We start from the raw sequence: 16,243 nt of genomic DNA, 5'->3' as shown, positions 1-16,243 counted from the left end.
CACCCAGCATTCATCTAAAGGGATCGGCAACCCCTAAGAAACTGAAGCCTCATGGATATGCAAATGAACTAGGTGTTGCCACCTCGGAATTTGTTGATTGCAACAAGGATGACAGACAGTGGCAGAAGTGCCACCAGAGGTCCTCCATGCCAGGGACATAATTCCTCCACCATGAAACATGTACAGAACTGGATCAACATGAATTCTTCCTCATCTTGGCTATAAAGGACAGCACAAGCCAACATATCAGCAGTTTGCTTTATCAGAGCTCTGGGTCATTTTATGTGGTGACTCTTAGCAGTCCATCAGTCAGAGCCCAGTCAGAAGCCACCACAGTGGGACCTATGACTCCCCAGTGATATTTTGAGATGTACGTGTTAGCTAGCTACACCAAACATTCAACCTCCATCGTTAGAGATTATCTGTGGCATAATCTTCATGTCCTACTATGTTTATTCGCTGTGTGTTCCAGGTGAAGGCCTGTTAATGTCTGAGAAGTTGTATTATTTTTATTGAGAAGAGTTTTCTTTTGTTATTAAACCTCTCTACTCTGGTCATAATAAACTTTTGTTTTTGTTTATCTGTGTCTTATTATTTATTATTAAGCATCTCCCTGTGGGCGATATAGTATTATGGACACCAGACACCCATACCAGGAAATCCAAGTGTCAGTCAAGACTCTGGCTGTTGACTCTGCAGATATGTCTCAGAGAGGGATGGCTTTCTACACACCACATTATGCAGTTGATGAATAAAAGGCTGTATTGATAACCTTGATTCGGGGAGGGGTCCCACCAGGTAATTGTAAACTGTCTGAGGAGTTGGTGTGTGTCTACTCCAAGCAATCTTTCTTGACTTTTGGCCATACAAAATGATTTGTAATGAGGCAAGTCATCAGTTGAATGCCGGGATGAAACATTACACAAGATCAATTTTTATTTGCCTGCTATCAAACCATGTTCAAGTTTAAGATTAGTAATTGTATCATAGAGGAAGTTTTGAACCTGTTTGTTCTGCTGTTTTGCATCTGCAAATTTATTGTAGTCAACTTGTGTGGAGATGATGCTGACCCATGAGAAGTCATCAATGATGACACTGACAATGCCTTTCAGTTGCTGTACATCAGCTGTAAACTGTGTGATGTAATCTAGGTGGTGGAAATGTCTGGGGCACAAGTCTTTCAAAACTTTATGCTTTGAGTCTACTAGTGGTTGGTGACATGTATCGAAAGGTTACACTGAGTCTACTAGTGGTCAGTGATCTATATAGAAGACTATTAGTCTGCCTTCTATGTCATCATTGAAGTCACAGATTGCCTTTTAGACAGTGAGAAGTATGCAGTTGTAGGAAGACTGTTTTCTTTGATAAGGAGTCAGTTTTCGTGAAAAATCTGAGTGGTTGCTGTATGCCACTTCCTATTGGAGGACTGCACCAACTGCAAAATTGCTCGCATCTAGCATAATGGTTAACTGCTTTTGAGGAAGTGGGTGTGTCAGGGTAATTGCCTGAGTGAGACAGTATCTGAGCTGGTTGAAGGCTTTCTGCATATTGGCAGTCCATGTCAGATTACACTTAGTGTGAGTGGTTTTTTTTCTTTGAGGGCCTCTGTACTTCTGTGAGTGGGGCTTGAATAGTAGCTGCCTGTGGGAGATGGTGTCAGTAGAAGTTGATCATAAACAGAAACTGACATAATTCCTAGTAATTTTGTGGGGGATAATTGTTTGTGGTGGTCTAGGGTGGATGCCTGCATCTTTGATGATGTGACTGAGAAAAGTAACCTTAGGTTGTTGGAGTTTGCTTTGTTCATAATTAATTATGGCACTGTTTTCAGTAAGTATATCGAAAATTTGAGGTGAGGGTCATACACATCATTATCTTAGGAAAAAATGAGGGTGTCATTGAAATGAGCATAGAAGGAGGATAGCTTAAATATTATACAGTCCACAAACTATTGCCATGTTTGGGCTGTATTTTCGAGGCTATATGGCATAAAAGGGCATTTGAAAAGGCCAAAAGGTGTGATGACTGCTGCCTTTTGCACATCTTCCATGCTCAATGATATCTGGTGATAGCTTGTTTGCAGTCCAGGCTGCTGAAGACAGATGCACTTGCCAGGTAGTGAATAAGGTCTGGATATTCAATATCATGTAACTGCCAATTATGGTAAATGCATTAAGAGTTCTGTAGTCTTGAAAGTAAAGTACCATCTAGCTTTGGCACTAGCTGAATGGGTGAAGCTCATGAATGTTCAAGAATGAAGGGTCTAAAAAAATGATCCACTAAAGTGAATGGAAAGACTGAGGAATGACTTCTAAGGAACAGTCATTCACTCTTCACTTTGGTTACTGCCAGTCTCTTTCCCAGGAATGATCAAATGCAGTTCACTTTGACCAATCTCATTTCCACACTGGTCTAATTCATCTCTTCCCCCTTCCCAACTCAGTCTTGTTCAGTTGGTTTTGTTCTTTTTTGTGTAGTCACTCGTTCCTCATTTCAGTTCAACTACTTCATAACTTCATAAAAATTATTTTGTGTGAGACACAAAGAGAAATATGCTTATCTTGTCATTGTTTTAATCTACTATAAAACACATATTCATAGGTTTTTTAAGTTTAATCTGCTTGATTTAATGACTAGTTTTTAAGATAACTATTTAATCATCTTTTTAATTGCAGTGTGAGAATGTTTAGATAATACTTGAGATTTTTGCAATTCTTCCTATGATAAAACATGACACTTAGAGAACTCTTTTTTTCAAGTTTGGTTGTTTCTTCATGGTATCCCCTAGCTTGGTGTCTTTGCAGAAAAATATGATTCACCTGTTTTCAGCTCAGTATGAAAAGGGGAAACAGAGTCCTTCCATTTGAAAAACTGAAGAATAGTGTAAAATTGTGTTTACTGTTTATCTCAAAAAATATTATGAAGAAGTAGTTCATTAATGAAATAGTTTTTAGGGTTCTGTACCTAAAACAGTAAAAACACAACCCTTAGGCTGTGTTCACAGTGGCACCAACAATGGTCATCAGAGGCCACCCAATAACATTGGCTGAGAGATTGGTCACAGGTGTATGTGAACTCCATCATCAGTTTTTGGCTGGATCAAGGATGTTACATGAGGTCAGACTCTATTCTATATGTGAAGTACGATAGATTGGAACTTCTAAGGGCAACATGGATACCACAATGCCTCTGTGCATGGAAACGAGTGCTGCAGTGTGATGTTTGCTATTAAAAGGATTCTGAATGTGTGTAAATGACCTGCAACTGTCTCAGAAACAATGTGGTGAGTACTGTACACTCTGTCTTCAGTTATTGGAACTACCAGACAAGTTTTACAGATATGTAAGATGAATGGAAAAACACAGTGCCGCAAAAGTTACATACACTTTAACTCTGTGATACCACTTTCGTTCTCCCATCACTGATTAGCATCAGAAGGGGCCACTACCTTTGAAGTTAACATGCAGAATCTAGAACAATGCAATTCATTACAAATACCAGGTGCTTGGTGCTAAAATTAGCTCAGTGGTACACTGTGTTTTGTAGAAATATGTTCCTCGTTATGCATTTATTCCTTGATTGGAGTGCTTTGTAAGTGCTTCAGAAAAAGGAAGGATATTTTTGGTGGAAGTAAAAGTGCTAATGTGATTGCATTTATATGTGTAATTCAATAAATTCTGAAAATGATCAACTGCTAGTTTTGTCTTTCACTATTAAAACAACCTGGGGACCTTAAGAGTCTTCATGAAGACAATGGCTGCCACAAATGGTTATAGAAAAGATGAGTATTTTATTTCCTACTTTGAAATGGTGTTTTGCAGCGTATTAATAAATGCACAGAAACTTAGTTGATGCTCTCAGGAAGTGCATCAATGAGATGACTTAAATGGTTTTATTTAAAAAGCTGGTAGAGGCACATTTTGAACTTAATGATGATAATTTGTTCGAATGTATGGAGGAGGAACTAAAATTTCCAAATGAATATAAAGAAGTCCTCGAAAGTAAACCTGGTTATGATAGTAGTGTAAAATGAGAGGAAGTTCCTTTTTACAACAAGGCTATTGCCAGATAGATTATGGACAAAATGTCAGGGACCAAATACTCTGATGATAAGGTAGAGGAACATGGTGTAGAAAAATGAGTAATGTGGAGGTAAAATTGAAGTCAGAAAGCTATATGGAATAGGGCATAGCTGGAATGAGTGAGAGTTGTCAAAATCTGTTAGGGACTTTGAAGGAAATGAAGAAGGATATGTGTACTAAGAAAGAAATTGGTAATGTACATTCCAAAATGAAGAAAAGTAACAGCGACTTTAAAATGACATCAATAGTTTTTTTTTTGAAAATAAATTAAATACTTGGATTAAGCATGTGGAATCTAGTGAAAATGTAACCAAAACATGAGGCAATGATGAACAGGAAGATATTGATTTTTGTCACTCTAATTTAACTGAAGTTGTACAAACATGCTCTTCTGAGGATAGTAATGAAATGGTATTTAGTACAAAGCAAATTGATATTGTTAACACTGAGAAGGGTGAGGGGGGGAGGGGCAGCTAAAGGGAATGTTGATACAAATAATGAAACATATAATGATATTGAAACAGAATGTACGCAGTTAGTGAATATACATTTTGACAAAGTAGATGACAGTGTGGATGAGCATCAGTTTGAAAGAGAAAATAAATCATTAGTAATTAACAGTAAGATTAAAGAGGTTGACTTAGTGGAAGATAATGCAATTAACGTTAAAATGAAAGGTTGTGAAAGCAAAGATTTGCTAAACTGCCATTTGGTAGCCATGTTCAAGTTACTAGAAGTAGAAAATGGTGATGTAAACAATGGGATGAGTGTAGGGAGATTTTTGGTCCTTACAGTGAAGTAATCATTTTGCATAAGTAATGTGCAGTGCTAAAGTACTGAAAGTAGTTGTTAAGATTGGATGTAAAATGTTCATTGTATTTGTGTTTGCAGACAGTGAAATGTTCAAGGATTTTGTTGTGTTTTACATTAGTCTGGCAAATGTTCTTAAACATAGATGTTGGTGTGCAATAAGTAATGCACTGCATTTTATTGATTGGCGACTCCATGGAGTGTCCTGTGCACCACGACCAAATAATGGATATACTTAGAAGGAGAGACAGCATTGGTCGTATCGCTCTAAGCTTGTTGACACCAGTGCCTACCAATTTAAATTGTATATTACAGCACTGAGGATGGTCACTAAGTGACCAAAAATCGATTTTGCGGTTAATAAAACAAAAAAATACGACCAATGCTGTCTCTCCTTCTAAGCACTGCATTTTAGTGAATACATTACATGGGGCAAAATGTGGAATGTGTTTAAGAGTTCATAAAACACAATGTTTGCTTTTTTGGTTATCAAAGGCTGGCAATGGGTAATAGGAGAAGCAGAATTTTCTGAGAATTTCTCCACTGCCTATGTCTGTGTGCTCTCGCTGTACCAATACATTAAATAAAATAGCTTATGTAGTGTATCAATGTGTATCTTATAAAGTTCATAAGAAAGTCAATCGCACAAAAATAAAAACACAATAGGTTATGGGCCCGGAGCTCTACAAATAAATAAGGTAAAAGCAGTGGATGCGAACAACATAGAAAAATCCTGAAATCAGCAAATAAACATTACTCAAGAAATGTTGATAAAGAAAAAAAAAATGCTAGAAAACAAAATATTTCATGATATACAAGAGCTCAAGTACAGCAATACTTTCACCATGTGAGACACTGATATTAAAATATTGTTACAGTTTTGTTGTTTGATATTATGGAAAGAGCTGAATCACTTGAAAAATATGACAAAGAGGAGAAAAAGAAGATATGGCAGCAAAAAGACAGCAGAGTGAAACATTATGTAATGAAGACAATTGACAAAAAGGTAAAGCCACATGTGCTGTGTTGTGAAATTTCCAAGGCTACATACAATAAACTTAAAGCTGTATACCAAAGACTCATCTCAAAGAACTCAGCAGTTGCATCAAGAATTTTATTGTTTCAAATGTGATGAAACTAGAGACATTGCAAGTAAAATAAATTCACTGCACAATATAGCAGTATTGCTATATTATATGATATAGATATGTTAGACATTTCAGGATTTAAGCTAGCTTCCTACTTCTGCAGGGTAGATATGGATGGAGAAGGAGTTGCCACATTTATTAAAAACTGCCATAAATTCAAGAACATTGACATTAATAAATTCTGTTTAGAGCAGCATCTAGAAGCATGTGCAACAGAAATAGAACTCCATAACAGATCCTATATAATAGTAACTATTTACCGAGCACCTGCAGGAAATTATAATCTATTCATAAATCATCTAGAAGCTCTTTTGAGTTATTTTACAGGAAGAAACAAAGAAATTTTGATTGCTGGTGACTTTAATAAAGATTTTGTAATGCAATCTTTCAGTAAACGTTTACTGCAGTTCGTAATGTTGTCTTTCAATCTAACTCACACTGTAAACTTTCCAACTAGGATCACTAAATCCTCAAGGACAGGCATCGATAACATTTTTATAGACAAATCAAAGGAACAAAATCATATCATAAAACCTGTAGTAAATGGACTATCAGATCATGACATGCAGCTCCTTGTTTTAGATGTAAATTCTAAGCAGATTATCAAGACTGCTAAATTTGAGTACAGGAGAGTAGTCAATCAACCAAAAATTGAGTGTTTTAGAAAACTGCTCAAAGATATGAACTGGAAAGATGTTTATAGTGCTCATGACATGAATGAAAAATATAACACATTCATGAGCAATGTCAGTACCATTTTTGAACACTGTTTTCCTCTAAAAGTTACTCAAATTAAACAGAAGTCTATAATAAAACCATGGATTACACAAGGAATAAAGATTTCCTGTAAGAGAAAAAGGAAAATGTGTCTGTCGACCAAGAATAGCTCCAATGCTGATGATTTAGCTAAATACAAGGAATACTGTAAAATATTAAAAAAAGTAATTCAGACATCTAAACAAATGCACTACAAAAAGAAGATAGCAATGTCAGGGAACAAAATAAAAACAATATGGGATATAGTGAAAGAGGAGACTGGTAGAACCAGAAAGGAACAGGAGCAAATAGCATTAAGGGTAGATGACACATTAGTAAACAATGGACATAGTGTGGCAAATCTATTTAACAAGTACTTTATGTCCATTATTGATAGAATGGGATTGTCAGAATCAGTAAATAATGCCCTTGAATATCTGAAACTAGCCTTTACAAATAGCTTCAGGTACATGAATGTCACTCATTTCACCAAAAGAAATAACTTCCATAACAAAATCTTTAAAAACAAAGCATTCTAGTGGTTACGATGAAATATCAACAAAGTTAATTAAGGCATGTTCTTGTGAGTTTAGTACTATTCTAAGTTACTTTTGTAACCAGTCAATTTCCTGACTGGCTAAAATATGCAGATGTTAAGCCTCTATTCAAGAAAGGGGATAAAGAGATACCATCAAACTACAGACTGATTTCACTTTTGCCAACATTCTCAAAAATTTTAGAAAAAGTAATGTACAGGCAGCTTCTCAACCGTCTGACCACAAATAACATATTATCAAGAACACAGTTTGGATTTCAGAAGGGTTCTGATATCGAGGAGACTATTTACACATACACTGAAAATGTACATAATTCATTAAATAACAGATTACAAACAACAGGTATTTTCTGTGATTTGTCAAAGGCATTTGATTGTGTGAACCACAACATCCTTTTAAACAAATTAGAATTCTATGGTGTCACGGGCAGTGCTGCAAAATGGTTCACTTCATACCTCACTAACAGGAAACAAAGGGTGTCAGTGCAAGGGACTAATGAATTAAGTCATTAGTGATCATCAGAATGGGAAGAAATTACATGTGGTGTCCCACAAGGATCCATCTTAGGGCCATTGCTTTTTCTTGTGTACATTAATAATCTCTCATCAGTGACACTGCCAGAAGCAGAGTTCATTTTATTTGCAGATGACACAAGTATTGCAATAAATAGTATGTCAAGTGTAGTTCTAGAAAGATCTGCTAATGATATTTTCATGGATATTAATAAATGGTTTAAAGACAACTCACTGACATTAAACTTCGAAAAGACTCACTATATGCAATTCAGAACCTGTAAGAGGTTTCCACCCAGTATATGCATAAAGTATGAAGAAGAGCAGATAGAAGAGGTTGACAGTCTTAAATTCCTGGGATTACAACTTGATAATAAATTCAGTTGGGAAGATCACACCACAGAACTACAGTAATCTGTATTTGCAATTCGAGTGTTAGTAGACATAGGCGACATAAAAATGAAAAAGCTTGCATACTTTGCCTACTTTCATTCCATAACGTCATATGGTATAATATTTTGGGGTAACTCTTCAAGTCAAACAAAAGTTTGCAGAGTCCAAAAGCGTGTAATACATATTATTTGTGGAATAAATTCACAGACATACTCTTCAAAGAACTGGGTATACTAACTACTGCCTCTCAGTATATTTACTCCTTAATGAAATTTGTCCTAAATAATATATCTCTTTTTCCAACAAACAGCTCAGTTCACAGTTCATACATACAATGCCAGGAACAAAAATGATCTGCAGAAGGACTTAAAAGCACTTGCTTTAGTTCAAAAAGTGGTCCGCTACTCAGGAACCTCATCTTCAATAATTTGCCAGCAAAAATAAGAAATTTAGTTACAAATAAAGATCAGTTTAAAAGGAGCCTGATAGAATTACTAGTGGCCAACTCCACCTACTACATTGACGAATTTTTTAATAGAAACAAATGATGTATTGTATATACTCATACCATTAGTATTATATCAGCTTTTTTTTTGTAAAAAAAAGTTACATGTTCCACATCCATGAGGATCTCCTCAGCACGGATCTATGGAATGAAAAATTAATCTAATCTAATCTCTAATCTAGCATTTGAACTGAAATGTTTACAGTCTAAAGATATTTCAGACAGAATGCTCAGACCCAAGATACTGTTTATTTCGTCTGATGATTTCAAACAATTTTCTCCAGCGAGGAATTCAGCATCCAGACCACAGAAAATCAAGCTGCAAGGCACACAAAAAGGAACAATTGAAAACTAATAACTAAGAAGAGAGTATTGCCTTTGTTGTTCATATCAACAAAAATAAAAGAAATTAATCTGCAACAATTGTGATGGACATGGAGGTTTTGCAAGAGAGGGCAAGATGCTTCAAAAATAAATTTCAAGAACCAAAACCGAGACTTTATAAGCTCTGTTCTCACTGCAAAAGAACAAACTATATTTGTATTTGTATTTCTTTATTGGTCCTGTAAATTGTGTTTAGGTACATATTTTGCACAAACGATGTAGGACAAGTCAGGTTGGTACAGTATATACATCATACACATTGTTATTTTGAAAGGATAAATAATTGAAAATTATTCAGTACATGTTGAATAATGATGACAAATTTAATATAATAAAATAAAATGATATACTTATTAAGAATATATGAGCAATTACACTACACTTTTCTGGTACTCTAAAAACTCAGAAACAGAATAGAAGCAGTGGTCAAGCAAATACTCTCTCAGTTTCACTTTAAACTTTTGTAAATTTTGCATCTGTTTCAAATAGGATGGCATGTGATTGTACAGCATTATGCCAGTATGATACACTCCTCTCTTACAAATGCTTGTACTTACTGTGTTGACATATAAGTAATGCTTCTGCCTAGTATCATGAGGGTGGTAATCACAGTTATATTTGAAGATATTTCCATCTTTTAAAATACTTCCTTTTTGTGAAATTTAATATTTCATGCATATATAAGCAAGGAAGAGGCAGTATACTGAGATTTTTAAATATTGGTCTACAGGAATCTCTGTACTTAGCATGGTTTATTATTCTAACAATCTTTTTCTGTAGCCTAAATATTTTGTTTGTACCTACGGAGTTCTCCCAAAAGATAATGCCGTACATCAGCAGTGACTGAATACTGCCATGGTACATTGTGATCACAGACACATGGCTTGTATTTTGTGCGAGGATCTTACTGCATATGTAAGTGTGTTAAGCTTTTTATTTACATGGTTAAGATGTGTCTCCCATTTTAGGTTCTGTTGAAAATGTATACCTAAGAATTTTGTGTCGCTCACGGGTGAGACAGTTTTTCCATCAATTTTAAAAATTGGTCTTGCAGGATGTAGTTTCTGTGAATTGTGGAAATTGACTGTCACTGTTTTTTCATTATTTATTATTAGCTTGTTTGTTCTGAACCATTGTGTCAAATTTTGTATTATACCTGTAGCTGTTTTTTGTAGGCTTTCCTCATCATGTGATTTGATTAGGATATTTGTGTCATGTGCAAAAAGTGCTGTTGTCCCTTTAGTTATTTTTTCTGACAAATCATTAACATAAAGAATGAAAAGAATTGGCCCAAGGACTGACCCTTGAGGAACTCCATATGTAATGTTTTGTGCATTACTGTAAAAATTAGAAATTTTTTGTGTTTTTATGTCTTTGTATTTTATTTGAGTAATTTGTTGATGGTCATGAAGGTAGGAATGTATCCACTTGTTTGGCAGGCCTCATATTCCATAATTACCTAGCTTCTGCAAAGGAGTATTACGATCAATTACATTGAAGGCTTTACTAAGGTCAAGAAATATGCCAGACACATGTTGTTTATTATCTACTGCAGTTAGAATTTCATTTATGAAGGTATAAATAGCTGACTGTGTTGATCTGCCAGTTCTGAATCCGTGTTGTGCATCACTTATTATGTTTTCTTTATTTAGAAAGGCTGTCAGCCTTCTAAGGAACAGTTTTTCAAGATTTTATCCAAAGCCTGACAATACTGATACAGGTCTATAGTTTGCAGCTTCTTGTTTGTCCCCTTTCTTGTACAGTGGTGTCACTTTTGCCATTTTCAGATTTTTTGGGAGTATACCACTCATGAATGATGAATTGAAAATAACCAATAATGGTTCTACGATATATGTTACATTTGCTTTGATGATAATATCTGGTATTTCATCAGTACCTGCTGAATACTTATTGGGTAACCTTTTTATAATGACAGATAATTCCTCAGGTGTTGTTGGAGACATGAATAGGGTTCTTGTAAGAAGTTTTGTATCTCATTGCAGTGTATTGCTGTCTGGTTGTGAGTTGTAATGTTTGGTAATCAGGTGCTACATTAGAAAAGTAGTTGTTAAATTGATTAGCCACTACTGTGGAGTTTATTACTTTATTGTTGTTTTCATGAAGTTCTATATTTTTGTGGGCTAATGATGTAGTACCTGTTTCTCTTTTTATGATACTCCAGGTTGCTTTAGTCTTATTCCTGGAATTTTTTATTTGTTTGTCATTTTCCATTTTCTTTAATTTTGTTATAACTTGTCTAAGTATTTGTTTATATTGTTTAAAGTAGTTGATAAATACAGGATTTGTGGTTTGCTTTGAGTATTCATGTAAGTTCCTTTTATTCTGACATGATATTTTTATTCCTGTTGTGATCCATTTATTTGGTTTGTGCACAGAATTTATAAGTGACGTTTGTTTAGGAAAGGCTATTTCAAAAAAATGTTTGTATGTGACCATAAATTTATCAAACTTGCCATCTGTGCTGTTTGAACTGTAAACATCAGTCCAGATTTCTCTTCTCAAGACAGAACAAAAGTAATCTATGTTTTCATTATTATACTTCCTCACAATAGTTCTAGTTTTCTGAGCTTTCGTGTTTCCTGGAATAGCGATTGTTAGTATTTGGGCATTGTGATCACTAAAACCATTGTTTGCAGTCTGTGTGTTGCAGATATATTTATCTGTGTTTACAAACACCTGATCTATGGTTGTTGCAGAAGTAGTGGTTATACGAGTTGGGTTGGTTATAGTTGGTTTTAGGTTAAAGGACTTCAGTAAGCCTTTGATGTCATCTTTAAATTTACTGGGTTTGGAGAAATCAACATTGAAATCTCCGCATATGATAATATTTTTTTAAAGGGTGTTGAAGTCCTCTAACAGCTCTTCCATATGATTATAAAAAACATTTTTATCGCCATCTGGTGACCTATATACACAGATGATTACAGAATTGCTAGTTGGCAGTTCTACTATTGAGGGTTCTATGTCTCTTTCTTTAGATAAGCTGTCAAATTTGGTTATGTTAGTGTAGTCTATATCTTCTTGAAAATATATGCAGCTACCACCATGCCTGAATACTTCTCTACAAAATGTGGCAGCTAATTTAAACTGAGGTAGGTATGCTAGTTCTATCATGTCTTTATTTAGCCAGTGCTCAGTAAAGCATAAAACAGAAATATCACTCATATCATTTAACAAGATTTGTATTTCATTCAGTTTATTGGAAAGAGACTGATCATTCTGATGGAACAATTTAAAGTATGAAGCAGGGACTATATTGTGTCCTGTTTGACCACTTACCTCCCTCCTTGATTTGAGGTGTGGGTGGTGTCTTCTTGCTAACTGGTTCCTTGGATTCTGGGCCCTGCCTTTCATGTGCTGTGGTGCTTCTAATGGTAATCCACTTGTCAAGTAGCATTTGTTTCATTTTAGGCACTTGTATTGCACTGATTTTCACATTGTATCTATTTTGGTGAAACACTGATTTCTTCAGGTAGACTGGTCGATTCAGAGATACATGCATCTGGTTTGTACAATTATTAATTTTAATTAACAAAGACAGTCTATTGCATACTTGCTCCTTCCCCTGTCTGTTCAAGTGGAATCCATGACGTGTGAATTTATCACGAGACAGTCTTTCCAGTTCAAAGTTTATAGATATTCTACTTTTGTTGCATGATTTTGAACAGTTTGCTGTTTGCACTAAATGATGATTAACCATGTCAATTTTTTCGTTTATATATTCTTTGTCGAATCTTTGGGAAATTGGATGCAAAATGATATTTGTCTTGTTACTGAGTTGGAGAACACTTGGTAACATGTTATCAATGCTTTCCACAGTGTTGTTGTAGGAGTCTTCAGCATCGTTCATCGTTCAACCCAGCCATTAAGATAAGAGTATCACTCACGTTCAAGTCTTCTGCTAATTTGTCAATTCAATTAAAAACTTCACGGAGAGGAGCATTTGGTTTAATAAAACTTTGAATGTCATATTTTGTGTCTAGTTTTGTCTCCAGAATGTTTCTGCAGTACTGGCCTTGGCTGTCACTCACTATTAAAACTTTCGGATTCTGTACTGCATTCCTTAACTCATAACTGTGTTCCATATGTTCAGGTGCTTTATCTTCTGGAACATTATTGGCATCGTTCATTACAGTTTCGTTTTCGCTGATTGCCGTGTAAACACTGCCTTCAGTTACACTTACACATTGCATTGGCTCTTTACCAGCTGATATCAGAACAGTTTCTTTATCTGAAGGTGCACTTACTTGTTCAGACACACTTTTTCTGGATACCATTGGTGTTGCGTTGGTGTTGGCGTTATAACATGAGTGCATTTTTAGTTGCGACTTTAAATTGTGTGTGTTCGATGCACTTTTTATGGTATACCACTTTTCACTGCTTACATATTTGCTTAGTTCTTGTTCTAACTCGCTGATTCTCGCTAACAGAATGTTTTTATCCTCTTGCAACACTTCAACTATTTCATCTTTCGATGCTGAGTCTGTTACGAGTTTGTGATTGCCATGTGGCGCCAAACGCAGTTCTTCGTTTTCGATCATGTAAACATACCTTTACAGTTGTTTACAAAGAAGAAGATCATTATTTTAGTAACAATGCTGACACAAAAATAACATTTTTTGCATTAGAAGACTTCAAGGTAGATCCAGACACTCAAGAAAACAAAAAAGGAGGCATAATTCAAGAAAACAAGAAAGAAGATATCACTAAAGAGAAAAAGAGATAAGTCATCATAGAGAAGTCATCAATGAATAAAAGAAGAAAAAAGGCATTGCATTTACTGCATACGAACGGTTCAAAGAAAATATTTCAGGAGAAGCTAACAAAAAAAGAGAAATGGTCATAGTTGTTGAAAGGGCACGGGTAAAACATATACATATGAGTAATGAAGTGGACAATTTAAGAAAGATGAAAGACTATGATAGTGTTGTGAAAGTTGTCAAACAAGGTGGATCAGTGAGTATGTTCTGAAATGAGCAGAAATTTTGCATTTGTTAATACTGTCACTGAAAAAGACTGTATAGTTGTGTTCAGTAAACATCCTGCTCAAATCTATAAAGATAAAATAGTCATTTTAAAAGGACCAAAAATGAGAAATGAGTCTTATGAAGTGAACATTAAACCATAAATACAATAGCTACTGAAAGAAGAAGAAAAACAAGAATGGCATATAAAGCTAGGTTACCTAATTATAAGGTGTACTTCAAAGATCAACAGAACATGGAATGGAGCACCTAGAAAGTTATGCTTGGCAGAAAAATTGTGTCAAACTTGTGTGAGAGTTAAGCTAAACAAGAAAGCCATAGTCCCGCTGTGGGGAAAAGAGTGACAAGACCACTTGAAATAATGTATACTAATGTGGATAGATAGGTCCCCCAACATTTAATGGATGCAAATACTACAGGACAGCATTAGATGATTTCACTCACTTTTCTGTACCATCAAACGGGGTGATTTCGGACACCAGGGCGAATTCGGACAGTATGGCTTATTTGCTCTTTGCCACTGCATATAAATAAAGAGTTACTTATTTTAACGTGCGTGCACCAGTTATTTTAAGCGCAAGATTGCATTTATCGCTTTCCACAACTTTTATTTTGCGTTAATTGTTTCTCTAGGTGAATAATTGACAAACAGTCTCAGTGTTAAAAATCCATGCATTATCGTAAAGTGGAAACTTTATATTTTCGTGCCGAGTGGGATGTTATTGTAACCGTAATTGTTGACACACTAAGTAGCTTACAGCATTGAGACAATTTCTGTACAGGTTTGTTCAGTTTCTCGTACAAGGTTATAAAATAACGACATTTTTTGTAAAACTGTGTACTGTGTGGGGTGCCAAGAACGTATAAGAGCAGGAGAGGTGCTACAGTACGAAGTAATTATGACCTGGAACTTTTAGATAAAGCTGTTTGTGATATTCAGAGTGGTAAATTATCATACAGAATAGTGTGTGATTTGTATGGTATCCCTAAATCAACCCTACAAAATAAAGTACAGGAAGCACATTAAAAAAATGGGAGGACAGCCAGTGCTAAATAAAGAAGAAGAATTAATGGTGAAGCAAGGTATCTTGATGGCTGCACATTGGGGATTTCCTTTCACTAAATTGAGTATTAGATGTGTAGTTCAAGGCTACCTTGGTAAATCTGGCCAAAAAGAGAAGAAATTTTGTAATAATTTGCCAGGAGAAGAATGGATGAATTTATTCCTCAAACGACAGTCAGAAGATCTTTCTGTTCACTTAAGCGAAAATATTAAACCAGTTCATGCAGAAGCGAACAAAGAGACTGTTAAGATGTTTTTCTCCAATATCAAGGCAAAGCTGCTGGAAAATCTCCCACCTAGCAACATGATCAACTATGATGAAACCAACATGTCAGATGATCCAGACAAGCAGCAGATAATTACAACACGAGGGAGTAAGCATGCTGAAAATGTGATGGACTCATCAAAATCCAGTGTCTCAATAATGATGGCAGCTAGTGCTGATGGTAAACTGCTTCCTCCGTACGTCCTTTACAAATCAGAGCATTTGTGGGACACATGGCAAGAAGGTGGACCACAAGGAACTCATTTCAATATGAACAAAAGTGTATGGTTTGACCTGACAGAATTTGAAGACTGGTTCTTTACAATCACTTTGCCCTGTTTGAAGAGGCAAAATGGGCCAACAGTCATGATTGGAGACAACTTATCCAGTCACGTGTCTTTACGTATTATTTAAGAGTGTGAGTGGAACAAAATTTCATTCATTCTCCTTCCCCCCAATAGCACGTATCTCCTCCAACCGCTCGATGTAAACTTCTTCAGGCCAATGAAAGCAGCATGGCGAGCTGTATTAACTGACTGGAAGAAACACACTCGTGGGACCATTTCCAAGGATGCCTTCCCATATCTCCTGAAGCAGACACTGACTAAGATTTCAGCAAACTCCAAGGAAAACATAAAGGGTGGATATCACGCCATGGGCCTAATCCCTTTTGATCCAGATCATGTCTTACGAAAATTGCCTGATAATGAGGAGAGCCAGCAAAGCAACGCAGATGCATGGTCTTCCGCTTTTGAAGAAATG

This window comes from Schistocerca cancellata, chromosome 3, assembly GCF_023864275.1.
Source record: "Schistocerca cancellata isolate TAMUIC-IGC-003103 chromosome 3, iqSchCanc2.1, whole genome shotgun sequence".
In the NCBI taxonomy this organism is placed as follows: Eukaryota; Metazoa; Arthropoda; class Insecta; order Orthoptera; family Acrididae; genus Schistocerca; species Schistocerca cancellata.
The sequence above is the reverse complement of the archived record's forward strand: the minus strand, read 5'-3'. Positions refer to the sequence as shown.